At 46.3% G+C, this 15,665-nt stretch overlaps 1 protein-coding gene and 1 long non-coding RNA gene across 3 annotated transcripts in view; one reads left to right on the forward strand and one right to left on the reverse strand.

Moving 5' to 3' along the window:
* Window positions 1–15,665, forward strand: part of LOC105837381 (discoidin domain-containing receptor 2) — a 97,957-nt gene that overhangs the window by 48,681 nt on the left and 33,611 nt on the right. Inside the window, exon 2 of one of the 2 annotated variants that reach the window (XM_036293733.1) lies at window positions 7,530–7,582. The exons of the other annotated variant lie outside the window; for it this stretch is intronic. The gene's annotated coding sequence lies outside the window, so the exon portion shown is untranslated. The remainder of the gene's footprint in view (window positions 1–7,529; window positions 7,583–15,665) is intronic. 2 annotated transcript variants of the gene reach the window in all.
* LOC105839178 overlaps window positions 1–15,665 on the reverse strand; it is a 214,345-nt gene that overhangs the window by 32,223 nt on the left and 166,457 nt on the right. The gene's annotated exons all lie outside the window — the stretch shown is intronic.

Consider the following 15,665-nt stretch of genomic DNA (forward strand, 5'->3'; position numbering starts at 1 on the left):
ACGCCCCACGGTGGAAGGAGGTGCCGGCTGAAATTCCAGCCGGATGCAGCCCCAAAAAGCGTCTGCCTCTGCAAAGCATCGCTCGCGGCTATCAGGACGCGCGTCGTCCCTCTTCGATCATAAGTTGTTATTACTCGCCGCCGCGATCAATCGCGTAACCAGGTTATAAGCGCGCATGCCAATCAATTTATGCCGATTTGGTTCGTTAGGATTGATTTCGGGCAAGAAATGTAATTTCTCTTGTGACTGAGCAGCTTGAGCTGTCAATATATATTCCAATGAACTTACCAATGAAATACGTTCTTTTTTTCTTCTTTATTTAATCTCTTCTTATTTGGTTAAATATATATTTGCATGATAAATATATGTAATATCAAACGTAAATTTGTATGTATCAAACTTGCAAAATCTGTTCACATGATAAAAGCTTTAGTGGGGGACACGTACCTACGTTATCGCATTCTGCAAGATATTCTGAAAAGATAGCACCGGATGTAATGCAGCTCGCGCTGGTATACACTGTAATCAAAATATCCGGATCAAATCCGAGCCACGCGCGCGTAATAAAACCCATACGTCGCTGTGAGAGCAAGAGATACTACGCGGTAAATTTTTGTCCGAAAATAAATCACAAGCCCGTGAGACATAAAAAAAAAAAACAATTGTCGGAAACTCGTGTGGCGAGTCTTGAACTAACATTAGTCTTGATATGGAAAAAGTTTCATGCGCTACAACGTCTTTCGCACTTGTCTCTCGAGAGTCTCCCGTACCGAAATGTTTTCCGGGAACGACAAAGAAGAAACGGAAGACGCAAAAAATAACGCAGCTCGAGACGATCGCGCGACGACTTCTAATCTAAATGGGAAGTTGAAAGGTGGTCTTTTCGCGTTTACACGTCAGTCGGATCCTCTTTTACTCCGCATGGATGAAACCAAGGGGGCGAGGAGATGGACCGAATGGAAAAGGAAAAATGTTCCCCGTAAGAGGCGGGTAGGAGAGAAGACGCGTAATAAGAATACCAATCGCAATAAAGTAGGATTTGCATTTGATAAGCATCATAAAAAAGCGCAGCGTAAGGTCATTACGTATACATCCGCGAGCTACGACGGCCTACGCCCGCCCTCTTCCACGTACCTCGTTTGCCGTAGCTCAAGCCGAAGCCCCGTATACTCGCGATCCCGTCTACGACCGCGAATCACGAAGTGGCTTAAGAAAAAATGACGCCCGGAATGGTCTACCGTATTGCTGACTCTATACTGTTCTTTGGATTATTTAAGTCACATGAAAATCCGCGAAGAGAAATAAAGAGAGAGAAAGACTTTAAGATTTAAAGCGTTGTAAATCGTTAAGTGTCAAACTTTTTTTTTTTACTTTCGTGTCGTAACCGACAGATATGGCGACGTTAAAATGTAGTGCAACATTACGTGACGGCAATGAGTCACGGGTGACTAACTCCGGCAAAATTATTGAAGACACATGTATCTCGCTCACGGACGCGGCTGGAATACCATTTCTCAAAGAGTCAACCGTAAGCTCTTACTTGCACATCTAAATGATGAAGGATACGCGGATCAAGATATCGCAAGGTTACAGCGCTTTTCTGACAGAAAACTGGAAAGCAGACACAATGCAGTTCGCAGGACGATTCATTCACACGACCGGGGTAGGATCCAGACGGCCAGCTGGGCGGCCCATAGGGATGGAACAGGAAACCATTGTCGCTCACGATTTCCAAAACGTGAGGGGCGAGCGTGCGCATTTTTTTATCTTTTTTTTTTTGTTTGTTAGTTTCAAGCGGAACGCGTATGCACGCGCGACGCATCGAGCCGCGTCGCGTGCAAATGTTGCTTTTTGAGCGACGCCGACGCGTAGCGAAAAGCAATTATTGCGCACGCGACCACGCATAGAAACGCTGCTAATATACGGCCTCGCCTCTGGCGGGTATAATATTGACCGAATCGTTTATTCTTTGTATCTTACATATATGATTTTTATCCATGCATAATAATAATGTTTAATATCCGTATTTTATTAGTATTTATTACATATAATTGAAGTTGGATTCACGGTCAGATAATGTAACGGCGATAATAAAATAATTAAGATGTATAACAGCGTATATATAAAGAGTTGCTGCACGCGTGCGTTATCAAGATGATTAACTTCACCCTCGTTGCTTTTAACGAGTTCCCTTTAAACGTTCATCTGGCACGTCTTGTGGCGTCTCACCTACGAGCCGGAAGTTCTTCGGGGGGGCCCCTAACGAAATCAACCGGAAACCTATTCATCTCCCTCGTTCGGGACACTCGACCTACTCTACGTAAACTCGTCGAAAATAAGCGGGAGTTAAAAAGAAACAGGGGACAGTTGTTTCGCAGTGAGGACGCTAAGGCTCGAGACACTCCTTTTCGCTAATAGCATGCACGCGACCATCCGGACCACACGTGCGTAATAATGGGTAACGCGTGGGTGTGTGTTGGTGTCAGTCGAACGGATCCAAGCGGAGCCGAGCCAAGCCGGTCGACTGAGCATGGCCCAGGGGTCTGGTTCCCAAGTTTCTACCGTTCCCATCTGTTCCTTGTTACTCGCGGTTATTAATTAGCCTGGGCCCCTGTGTGTGTGTGTGTGTGTGTGTGTGTGTGTGTGTGTGTGTGTGTGTGTGTGTGTGTGTGTGTGTGTGTGTGTGTGTGTGTATGTATGAGAGAGAGAGAAAAGTCGTATCGGTGACACCACCAAAGTTATGCGACTGCTCTCGAACATTGATAGTAACCTGACGATCGTTCTGGCTGATCTCGATGAAGACGCGCGCTCGCAAATCTTTAACCGCGCGCGCGCGCGCTCGCCTCCGGGGCCCCGCAGAAGCCGACGCCTCTCGCGTGAGCTTGCAAAGGCTCGCAATTAACTCTCAGAACGGAAAGTACATCGGTGCCTCGAGTATCGTAAACGTTCCTCTCGCGTGTCCCGCCTCCGGCTTGTCCACCCGACACGAGATAAAACGTGTCCGCGTTGTCGAGCATCGCCGGACGAGGGCCGGGCGCGATAATTACTAGTTGTATTCCTCTGCGAGCGCGAGCCGGAGAGCATTCTCCGCCTGCGGAGATTTTAATTGGAGGATAATACGCTCTTTCATGGTGTTTAACTGCTCTTCTGCTAACTGAAAAACTTCCTCCGTCGAAAAGAAAGTCGGGGTAATTTTCCAACTGCGAGATGCGTTCTTAAATGCGCGAGTGTAATTATGTTCTAAATTATTGAGATAATACTTCAGCGATAAGTTGAATAGGCTAATATAACAAGCAGTCGGCGACAAACAAACGTTGAACGTTTATCCAATTATATATAAATGGAATCTGCATTTGCTGCATTCTATATCTCTGCTATGTCTAAAGTTCTTCTTCGCCGGCGGAATATTTATCTATTACGTAAACATAGGAGAAGAGCACCCGCGCGAGGACGGGACGTGGGGATTATTCATCCGTTTCAGTCACGAATCGAACAGCACGGGCATTTCGACCTCGGGATCGAAATGGTCCCCGCATCATCGCGGAGACGCAGAGCACATCGGGAGGGTTTTGCGCGGTTGCACCGGCGGCGGGCGGCATCGTATCTGCCCCGCATTCTCTCCAAATCTCCCGACGCTAGTGCAAGCGGCCTCGAGCGGCTGGCTCGCCCGCAGAAATGTAAATACCGACCAGCCAATCAGTCTGATTGGTCCCATTCGCTCGAATACCCGTCATTCACCGACGCTATATACCGTTGCCGTAAGGCACGGCGGCGTTCCTGAATCGAGGCATTGTTCGTACAGGGCGTACATGCACGTTCTATGTACACCCCGCGCGTATGTACGGCGGCGTGTACATGCACATGTGCCGGACCTCTTTGAAAAAGAGGCTTTCGCCAGCTTTTCGGGCTCTCGCGAGCGGTTCAATTACGGGGGGGGGGTGGATACACAGACAAATCGGACGGCGCGGCGTCGTAATACGATCGCGACACATTACTCGCGATGGCTCATATCTGGGCGAGCTTTAAACCCTCCTCTAAACTGCTATTAGTGATCGCAGGATTAATACTTTACGTCGTATTTTATCCCGACTGTTACGAGATCGCCGATTTCCTGGCCGTGTTACTTCAAGGTCGGCATTTAGATGGCGGCATTAAATCTTATTAATGTAGGTATTGCGTAATTGCGAGCTCATGATTCATGCTGCCGTGCGCATACATCTGACGACCATTCGGCTGCCCGAAGGCACGTCGACGCGACGATTCCGCGTTCTGATGCCTCGCAACGTGAATTGTTGCGTGCCGACAGCCCATTGTTATGGCAATGAGAGAGTGTGAGAGAGAGAGAGAGAGAGAGAGAGAGAGAGCGTTTCTCTTGAGCGTTGCTTTTATCATCCAATTTTGAAGGGTATTACAAATTGGCGTGCTAATCCTAATGCGCGACTCGTCGGGTTTCCCAGAAACGTTATTCGAGAAATTGCGTTTGCGTACAAGACTGATAGAAAATTTTGACCAAGACCCTCGGCTAACCCCATATAATTTGTTCAATTCCTCGGCACGGATGCTTTCGTGACTTGGGGCAACGCGTACGCTCCCTATCGAACTGTACATCGCGATTTTCACGACCACGCAATATCGTATGATCGGAATTAAATGCAGTAATTACGATAATTACAAGTCCGCTTATTTTCCACGAACATGGTTTGTTGCCCCAAGTGAACTTTGATTAGATTCGCGATTTAAGAGCAATCACGTTGTCACGTTACCGCGAACGAAACAATTCTTACGGAAATGGAAAAGTATCACTCGTTAAATATGTTTCTTAAAGGAAGGGTCTCATTAAACGGGTTCTCAGAACGGAAATGGGATTCATAGGTAAAGACAATATCCATCGTCGCAGACCGGATAACACGCTCAGTCAGAGTTGTTTACACGAGGGTCAAAACTCGCTTGAGACTCGAGCGAGAGGAAAGAAACTAAGAGTCCCACTTGAGAAGATGAAGCGCAATGTCCTCTGGCTCTCTGTACTTCTGTTTGCCCTCCTCTTCCTCTCTTTAACTCTATCGTCGCGATCTTTTCTCCTTCTTGCTCGCCATAGAAAAGAAGAATAGCCCCGGGGAAAGGGTCAGAAGCGAAGCTAGCAGACGCAGACAACACCAGTTACCAGACAGCGCGCGCTTCTAATCTGGTTTAACTTGTTTACCAGTCCTCGATAAAGGAGCAATGCAATCCCCGCGCGGGCGGGCGTGCGAATTTCACGTCTGCCTCCTCGCGCCGACCGTCTGAAATCTGACTTGAAATTTATTGCGGTGGTAAATATAGAGGCGGTGGGTGAGTGAATCTCTCGGTCGCGGTGGTATAAAGGAGGAAAGGCGAGGGGCAGTTTGCCAATGTTGGGAGGAAAGGAGGGGCGTTAACGTTAAACCGCAGCACGGTCCCGGTACTTGTACCGCGGCCGGTTTTCACTGAGGTTTTTCGGAGGTTCTTTGGAAGTCTTCGTCAGCCGAGGCGCAGCTGGTCTTTCTGTGACTGTCGCTCGAGGTCGCGTAAACGTCGACGACGACGACGACGACGACGACGGCGCAGAAGAAGATGATGAAGACAACGAAGAAGAAGAAGACCACGACGACGACGACGAAGAAGAAGCGAGGTCGGTGTCGGTGTCGCAGGATACGTTTTAACGAGACTGCTTGAGGGGATTCATTGAGACGCCGGCTGCTGCTTCTTCGACGCGCCACGTGACTCCTCCTCCATTCTTCCTCACTCTTCTTTATAGCCCGACGTTTTATTATTCGCCTCTTACTCCCTTCTTTCATTCCGTTCGCCGCGCGAACGTCCCTTACGTCGACCTTCATTTTCTTCTTCCCCGAATTCTCGACATTATTCAGCGGGCGCATCACGTTCCTCATCGGGGATGCACGCACGTACCGAATACCTGCTACGGTTACGATGACGACGACGACGACGACGACGACGACGTCGCCATTGAAATCCGCAATAAAAATGTCTCTCTATTGAAACCAGTTGGTTGCACAAACGAGCCTAAATTACGCACAAGTATCGTTTAATAGAATATTACAAAATATTATTTTTATTGTTTAGTCGGACAAATTTTTATTAGACCTCCACATCATCCATTTGCATATGTCTTCAATTTTCCGCATTAAACATTTCGGTAACTAATTTCTTACAATTGAAAATTAATACACGCGAAGGCAGTTATCCGCATAATTTCATTCCATGTGGAATCGCAGAATGAAATGTTCCTTTCGCTGCAATGTTTCTGCATGATTCTGCGTATGTATCATGGAAATAATATAATCTAACGAAGTGTTAATCGACTGATTCGTATTAACAAAATTACTGACGTACGCCGATAATAATAACAGCGAATATGAATGGAATCGTCGTTGAAACGAAATTTTCATTTGCTGCTAAAACGCGCGGACGGGATTACATGTACGCGATACCATCTCGTTAAAAGCACGAAACGCTCGCGAAAAGCTATCGTTATAAAGTGCTCGTCGTAACGCTCGGACATACGGCTGTCCAATCGAAATTTTGATTACGCTCGCGCTACTGATTGCGCGCGTCGCATTATAAGCTTTAATCACTTTAATTACTTATTGCATGTAATTAAGCACGGTTTATTGCACTCGTGCTGACGAGCGGTCGATGAAACCCCGCTCGTTGACGCGTGACGGGGTGCATTTGCGTCCGTCAGCGGACGTACACGTAATGAAACTTGGGAGTCGCAATTCTATCAAATCAAAGCCAGACTAATCGTCAACATTATTCGGTACAGTGTAGGAAATCGGCGGTTTCATTACGCGTCGTTTATTGCCCCGTGTATTTCACACACCGGAATAAATATTTATTAAATGAAACCTCGCGCGAGGGGTTTCCCTATTGGGGACCGATCGCTTCCATGCGATCCGCCGTTTATGTGGAAATTGCACAGTGCCTAATCACGTCGTCATATTTCCGCACGTTACAACAACCTCGAGCAATTTACATTGGGCAAAATGTGTTTGCAAGATAACCGTACCTCGCAAGCCCCGTACGATCCTACCGGACATGTTTGCGCGCGGTAATGAACGGCTTCTACCAAAAAGTTATATATGCGTTCCTTACTGCTCCCTGGCCGTTCTTTATGGGGACGGTAACGTTCTAACGAGCTGCCGTGCTCCGCCAGTATCTCATTAAAATGTCGACCGACGTCTTATTGTTATACGCGTCGCATTATCATCATTACCGCGCGATGGGACATGCAAGCTACGCCCACGCCTTCGCAACGCGACTCGAGCAATCGTTAAAAAATCCGACGTTATGTTAATAACGTGTCTCGAAAGATCGTAACACTTGAAAGAAATTTGTGACTTCCAGCCGACAGTGAAATTCCACCATAAATAATATCCAAATAATTTTTTTCCAAAATTTTTATGTTGAAATCACATTCTTTGATCGGTAATGCGAAATTACCGGGCGATCTTCGAATATTATTAAGTATGCGTTATTCTTGTATGTTACAGGTGAGTCAACTGGGATGATTACGTGCACGTAACGGAACCGGCAGCTATCCGAAGTGAGTTCAATTAGGAGTAATTACGCGATATGATGGAGCGGGCGGTTGGCCGTACGTTTCGTGCGTATAACGTGAATTAAAATAGAAATGATAGAGGCACCGGATTCGGGTGCGTGCGGTGGAAACGAGTCCGAAACACGAACGTAGGCGCGGTAACGTTCCGTGTATAAAGCGCACCCCCCCCCCCCGTATATCTTCCCTTTTGTATATTTTTTCCTGGCGAGGCGCGCGATGCTGCGTGGCGTGTTTGATTGCCGACGAAAGACGCTGGGCGATGACTGTTCCAGGCCCGGCGCGTTCGGACTCCCGGGAGGGATCCCTCCTCACTGGGAGTAAACTGTTTTCTTAGGCACTCGGGACTCTTCAAAAATTCCTAAATATTTACTCGAGTGGAGGACTCCCAGACGGACGACACTTAAACGGTATTCTCCGGGCAGGGTACACGAAGACGGGCTTAAGCCCCCTGAAGAACGGATTAGAGGCTCTCTCCCGCGCGTTTCTTTCTCGTTTTCTTCCCGCTTCCTCCTTCATCCTCATTTTTCCCTCAACTTTTCCTCCTTCGCCCCCCCCCCCCCTCATACGCTCGACTGAGACCCGCACGGAACTCAGCGCTGAGGGAAATCATTCTTTGCATTGTAAGTCGAGCGTGATTTTTATAACCGTATTCTTATCATATAAGGTGATAAAACGTGGAACTTGGAAAATAGAGTCATTGGGAAGTAGAAATCTTCCGCGCGCGCGCGCGCGCGCTTCTTCATTTTATTCATTCAAGTGTATGAATTATATATGAATTGTGATTTTACGTGGAACTATATGCGTTGTAAATAAGGAAAATATTCGATTACTCGAGGTTTCAGGTCAAGAACAGCTTGGAATACATTTCGCCGTGGTGGATCCATAGACTTTATTTAAATTCTCGTGCTTATTCTCGCCTCGTAAAATGTTATTGAAAAACGTAAATTATTTTTCTAAAGGTTAAAGTTTTACAATTTCTTCAATCGCGCAAGAATCCGCTCGTGAATTTAACGCGACTCGGCAACTCCGACCTGGCAATCCACTTCTACGTAAATAATGTCGCAAACTTCAGTCATTTTTTACGAGCCTCGAAGTATTCCCGTCATTGCATTTATCATTCTCATTCGCCTCGCGGCCTTCTTATGCCTTCGTAACACGAAATTGCACGGCGACTGGCGAACTGCTAGTCGCCTTATCGCTCGCCGTAAATATTTAATTCGGCCGACTTCGAGGCACGAGAATACGAAACGAACGAAGAATACTGAACGATTGAATGAGTATCGCGAGCATCTCGGCAAATCCGTGTATCTGCCAGACGCGTGGCGAAGGATTCGCGAACGGGGAGGGAGGAGGGAGAGAGAGAGAGAAAGAGAGAGCGTCTTTTAGGCAGACGGCGGAAGGCCGGTCCAACACGGAGACTCGATTCTGCAGTTTCTCTTGACTTTTTTTTTTCCGACTGGTTTTAGGCGTTGCCTCGATGCAAAAGCATTCCCTTGTTCGAAGTTCCCGTGTCCTACTCCGCGCCCATCGAGAGATTCCCGTCGCAGTCGCGCTTTCCGTCTGAGAGCTTCGAAAACTTTCGGCGTTTGAATACCAGGTTGCATTAAACATGAATAAACGATTTATGAGAACAGAACGGGCTGTAACGGGCTGGTGAAGGGTTGACGGTGCGGCAAAACGCCGGGCCTAATAGAACGAGGCCGACGATATCATTGACGAGGCACCCCGCCGTACGTGCGCGCGATCCTCGATTCGCCTCGTTATTCATTGATAATTAATAATTAATCGCCTCGAACGGCCGTACATACTGCCGAGCTCCGGGGGCTTCCCTATCTGCTTTGTCATCGCGCCGGATAATAACTCTTTGACGATTGGCGAGTGCGGAACCGGATACTCGCCTCGTGCTGCAAGTAGCTGATTAACCATCTTGGCACATTCCGCTTCTTGGAACCTTTGATTTTCATTCCGCCCGATCGATCATGCCGCGGCGAGGCAAAACGATCGGGGTGTTTAAAGAGTCTGATCCCGAAGTCATCGTGAGGATAGTATCTCGCATGCGCGCAAAGCGAGACAGAAGAAGTGTCTAATATTCCAAGGGACCGCCACACTGTCCGCTGAAACGTGCAGATCGCATTTTATCGCGTTCTAATACATTACTCCCGCCTGTTCGGAGCGGCGAGGAAAGTGCCGCTCCGAGAGGAAAAAAGAAAATCTATCCAAACCGGCGGCGCGCGCGGGGCGCGGGGAATAAAAGGATTCAATTGAGCTCGCGCAGGCTGCTTCTTGCGAAACGGGTTCCCGGACGGAAACTTCGGGGGCTTCAAAGCGATCTCGTTTCATGCGCTCGGCTCCGCCGCGGCTTGCCGCGAGCTAATTTGCGAGCGTCAGCTGCGTATTTCTGCAACTATTCTGAGTTCCTCGCGGCGTTAACCCGCGCAGACGGCGGGGACGTTAAAAACGGCCGATACCAAACGCGATACCGCCGCTCTTTCCCCGCGCGCGTTACCCGCTCGGTTACTTTTCGCCGTCCGCGGAATAATTAATCCGCGCGCTCGTAAAACTCTCGCCGCCGTCGGGAACGACAAAACCGGACAGGGTAGTCGCACTCTTTTACGATTATCTGTTTGAAAAAAGGTACGTGTCCGCGCCGGCACGTATCTTTGACGGAGTCTGTACGCGATGCTGCGAGGAGACTCTAGCATCTCGGCGCTACGCTTTCTCTCTCTCTCTCTCTCTCTCTCTCTCTGTCTCACTCTTTTTCTCTCTTCCTTTCGTCGCATAATCTAATCAGCGCATTAACAGGGCGATAACGTCCGCTCGTAAATCCGTGACTCAAGTAACGATCCTTCCACGTGCGCCAAACGTGCGTATATTCGACGCATCCAACGTCGTCCGGCGCGATGTTTTGCTCGTATAGGTGCGAAACGACGCGAATTGTGACCGGCCGTTAATTTTACCCCGCGTATCTTGGTGCAAGATTTCCAAATAAATACCCCAAGTCCGTGGACCCTTGTCGTAAAATCGACAAAAGCATTAAATTGTAATATTGTCCCGCACATTGTGCCTGTTTTAAATGAATAAGAAATTGAACGGTAAATATTACACATGAATATTACTTTACTAATTATATATCGATATTAAAAAATAAAAGTTGACATTAATTCTATGCTGCATTAGTATAAACACGATAATTATTCTAGATAATTAAATGTGATGCTATTACCTTGTTCTGTGTGCAATTTGAACACTAATTATAAATTATCTCCTAAACTGAAAAAATGTTGTGGTTTTTTGATTAAGTAGCATCGTTTACCAAATGTTGTTTAGATATAATTTCATATTCCATTATTTTATTAACAAATAAAACGTTGGATCGAAATAACACAAGACTCCATATTATTATTAATTATTACATACATTTCTTAGTTATATAAATTATCGATATGATTGGAATAGGAAGAAGCAATCGTCAATTGAAGCTAGAAATAATATCTCCAATTAAGTTGATCATCAGATTTAATAATAACGTATTTAATAATTGATATAAAAATATTATTAAGTATTCGGGGATTTTGAGGATTCGCTTCGATCAAAATATAGCACCTCTTCTTGTGTTATTCAAATATATTCTATGTCTTATTACGGCCATTACTTAGCTATCGATTCGTGACATCGTTTCCGTTGGGGCTCTACCATTTTATCAGCAATGGTACCACTTTCTATACTTTTTGTCAAATAAAAACGCTATCGAATATCGATACTTTCGACTTCACTTCGACTAGGACGGACCAAGTCTGAACTGGATCATTAACGTCCTTTCGTTCAATCGCGTTATCGTTGGCGCGCCATTTCACGGGGGAAGCTAGTGCTGAAATCTGCATAATAAAGTACAAAGCAAGAGTACCTTCGAGAATATCAGTATGACTACCATATTCGCTCGTTACATTAGCACGAGAAGACAAAAGAAGGAAAGGAGTATATTTCCGGCTCGACGGAGGAACAGTGAAAGGTAAATGTCCTGTAAGTGGAACGACGACAGAGACAGAATTAAAGTAACGATACGACTTGTCTCTCTCTCTCTCTCTCGATCGTTAACCCGGACGACAGAAACGGGCTGATATGAAAATTTTAGTTGATCTTGGCTGTGCGCGGAAAGGGGGGGATGATCTGTCGCCTGTTACCATGGGGAGTCATGTTGAAATATTTAACGACTCGATTGTTCGCTTGATGCGTGTCAAACAAACATAACGCGGGCGCTTTTTCCCAGTATCGCGAAAAAAAAAATACGTGGCCGCACGCCTCGATTGCTTTGCAACGCGAGTTTTTGTTGTATCAGACGTATCGGACATAATGTACACGGCGCGAAACGCGTGAAACACATGCACAGATGAAAAGGTAGAAAGTGTAAGTGCTCTCGAGGATATCGACGTTCGCTCTATCTCGTCGGTTATCTCCCGCGCGAGGGATTGAGCCTCTCGTTTCCCTTCGAGTCTTTCCTTCGCGAGACGGAGGGGAAAAAAAAAAGAGCGGAGCGTTCCGACGCGAGTGAAGGAAGAGAAACGACTCGGAGGCTGGCCTGCTATTTGCGCAGCGTGGCAATGGCGGGAGGAGACGGAGGATGGCGTGGCGGGGAACCCGGTGCCACGACAGTGGCAGTGCATTTCACTTGTTCGAGGCATAAACTGGGACGGTAGACGTGCCGGTATGAAAATTTCAATCGGCTGGAGCGAAGTGTCGGCGTAGCGCGCGAGTGTCGAGGGGGCGGCGTCGGTGAAGGTGGAAGGTGGATGGTCGTGGCGGAGAGAGAGGCTCAGGTGGTGGCACAGGTGGAGGCGGCGTGGCGGAGGAAGGATGAGGAGGAGGAGAAGGAGGGTAAAGTGGCTCTGGACCGTGTGGGTATATCGTCGTCTCTCTTCCAGTTTCTCGCCGGTTGATTCGCCGTACGGCGAAGAACTCTTCCCCGTCTTCCTCCCACTTGCCAGCGTACGAGGCCCCTAGCCTGCGGCGAACTGCATAATTCATGGCCCAGCTACACACCAACCGCCGCCACCCCGAAGGACCCTTTTCCACAGGGCTGCCGCCGCCGCCGCCGCCTAACCCTTCTTTCCCTCCTTCTCGCCCTCTTCCCCTCTCTCGCACCACCACCTTCCACACTTCAAGCTCCTTGCCAGGGGTCAGCCTTAGTCGCGTGCATTGTACGTCACCACGTATGCGCGTGTTGCTAACCCTATGCATGCAGAGGAACTTACGTGTGTACGTACAACGCGGATAAAGTTGACCCTACGACGAAGGTATATGGACGCGTTCCTAACCCCGTGCACCACGCGCAGAATGTAGGCGAATATTTCGGCTGAGTTATGAGCGGCCACCCCCCGTTGAGGTAGCGCGCGGACTTAACGAGAGGAACGCCACAGGCGCTTTGACCGTTCTCGATCGCGTCGCGGGATCCCTTCTCTGACAGTGAACAAGATTCGAAGATTGAAATAATGGATTTTTACGAGGCCACTGTCAGTTCGAGCAAGTTTACGCGCGCCGTTGCCCCTTTGTAGGCTTTTGTGGCTTTGAGGCCCGTTCTTTTTCTTCTACGTTGCATCTCCGAAAGTTGCGCCGCCGCACGCAACGAATTACCCGCGGCAATAAAGCATCACCTTTAAATCGAAGATTTAAAGCGTTGTCCCGATGTAATTTTGGATGATTTAATTAGAGTTCGCGAAAACGAGAGATAAAGGCGAAGGGTAGCGTTTATCATTATTCTAGTGTTTGTGATTCGTGAATTTCTTCTTTTCTAGTTCACGCTCATCTTGTATAGAGTATGTACCACTTGATACTGGTTGGGATTATGGCGGAATGAAATATTGGGGTATAAATTTCAAACGCTTAATGCCACGTGAAATATATATCTCAGTGATGCTACATTTTGGATTCTACATTTAGATAGAATGATATATCTTGAAAGAAATTCTCGTGAATAATAATTCTCTTATTTTTGACAATGCGCAAAACGTATCAGATAAACAATATTTGCTTTTAAGAAAAATGAAATATTATTTGTTTTTTTTTTCTGCAGATAATATTAGTAATTTTAAACAATAGTCTTAAAATGATATATGTTTCTTAAACACGATTAACATATATATATCCTGCTATTTTTTCCTTAAAACCTACACAACATTTTGTTTCTAAATTCTTATTAATTGTAAGATTCAGTTATTTTTCTTTACATCTTTTTAAATTCATCTCTTTTCAAATGTTCAAAGCATTAAATGTTTTGACAAAATGGTCTTTTAATTTCAGTTAAACTTTTATTTCTTATTTCTTGAATTAAGACATACATATTGTATATTAGATTTTGATGACTGCTTTCATGACTTTAACTAATAATAATTAGTACAACGTGAACAGTCCTTAAGCAATCCTGAGCATAACTGAATAGATAACGCGGTGATGTTGTCGTTAAAGGCCATCGCAGGCGTCGATAGCCGCCGAAGGCGTCCTCGCGCTCAAAGTGCGATTCGTCCAGTTTGCGCGTATGTACACCAATCAAAAGACAAAGTGAGCACCCGCAGCAACGAGATTGCACGAAATTAATACGGAACCGGCTTTAATCTGCGGACGCACATTGCGGTTCGAAGCGCAGGAAAGACGGTGGAACGAGATGCAGATATCCCGAGGCAGGCACGGCCGGCCAGCAGCCGCAAGTCGTTTTCTCGTCCTACCGGAGAAGCGTACCGGTTTCTTGCGCTGAATAAATGGGAGATGCTCTGCCATCTTGGGTTCCCATCGCTCGCGAAGATAAACATCAGTAGCAGCCAACAGCACCAACAGCACACGGTAGCCAGAGGGACCCTCGTAATTAGCCGGGCTTGCGTGTCTCTTCTTTTTCTCGCGTTAGAAACGCCGCTTCGAAAACTGCGATGCTTAACTGGTGTCTGTTTATGAGTGTACGATCGTCCGCGAGTCGATCAAAGACTCTTTGAAGACTGCCGGATGACCGAACGATTTCAACAAAATTGCCGTGCAATTTCCAGACGGAAATACGCGAGCGGAAGAAGATACGGATTACTGTTAACTTTTGCGCTTCGAGCGGAAAATATTGGAGTGTCAAAGAGCCGAGACTTATTACCGCAACTTTGTGAATTAATAAGATTTGGGTAACAAGTTGCGTATCGGTGGCGGAGTTTAAAGTTTATCAAAAGATGGATTCCCTGATAAATTTAAAAAGACGCTAAGTCCCTTAAGTAATAAGGTCGTGGAAAAAGTCAAATAAATAAAAAGACGTCGAGTAGACAATAGTATGGAACTCAACTTAATATGCAAGGGTATAAATGTCAGAACATTTTAATTTTAATTTTGATCTAATTTAAACTTTCAATATAAAAAGTCACAAATAGATGTCAATTGCACGGAGTCGCAGAATTTAATAAAATAATGTATTAAACATTTTGTGCCTGAATTTTAAAAAAACAATAACATATTTGGATATACTTACAATAGAATGGAACAGCGATTCTTGAAAATTTGTCACCGTTTTTTTTAAATATCTCTTTATCTTTGTGTTGTTTTATTAAAACGATAAAATAAATAACGCCTCGCAATTTCTCTCTCTCGACGACTGCGTCCTTAGGAGAGGGTCTACAAAAATAAGTCGCGGCGCGCCCCGGCAATTACGCGAGGACGACTTCGCTGAGTTTTAATTTGCGCGAGCTCTCGAGACGCGTCGCGTATTCGTGTACGCGGTACTTTCCACGAATTCACGCGCAAATTTATGCGCCCAAACGATGGAAACAGCGCTCAAAAGAGCACCACGCTTGCCCCCTCCTCCTACCACCCACCGTAAATCTCGTCAGCTAAGAATTGCGAATTTCCTTGGGAAAGACGGGAAAGGCACTTTGAACGCAAATTTCTCGCTGGACCATAGAAATTTCTGTAAAAGGCAATTTTAATTGTCGCTCGGAAATTCGAGTCGCACGTTTTCTTATTCGTTAAATGTTTATTAAAATTACATTTATTAAGCAAAACACGTTTCATTACAGTTTAAAACATGATATGAGGTCGGTGTCAAAGAAAC

The sequence above is a fragment of the Monomorium pharaonis genome, chromosome 11 (genome assembly GCF_013373865.1).
Source record: "Monomorium pharaonis isolate MP-MQ-018 chromosome 11, ASM1337386v2, whole genome shotgun sequence".
Classification (NCBI taxonomy): domain Eukaryota; kingdom Metazoa; phylum Arthropoda; class Insecta; order Hymenoptera; family Formicidae; genus Monomorium; species Monomorium pharaonis.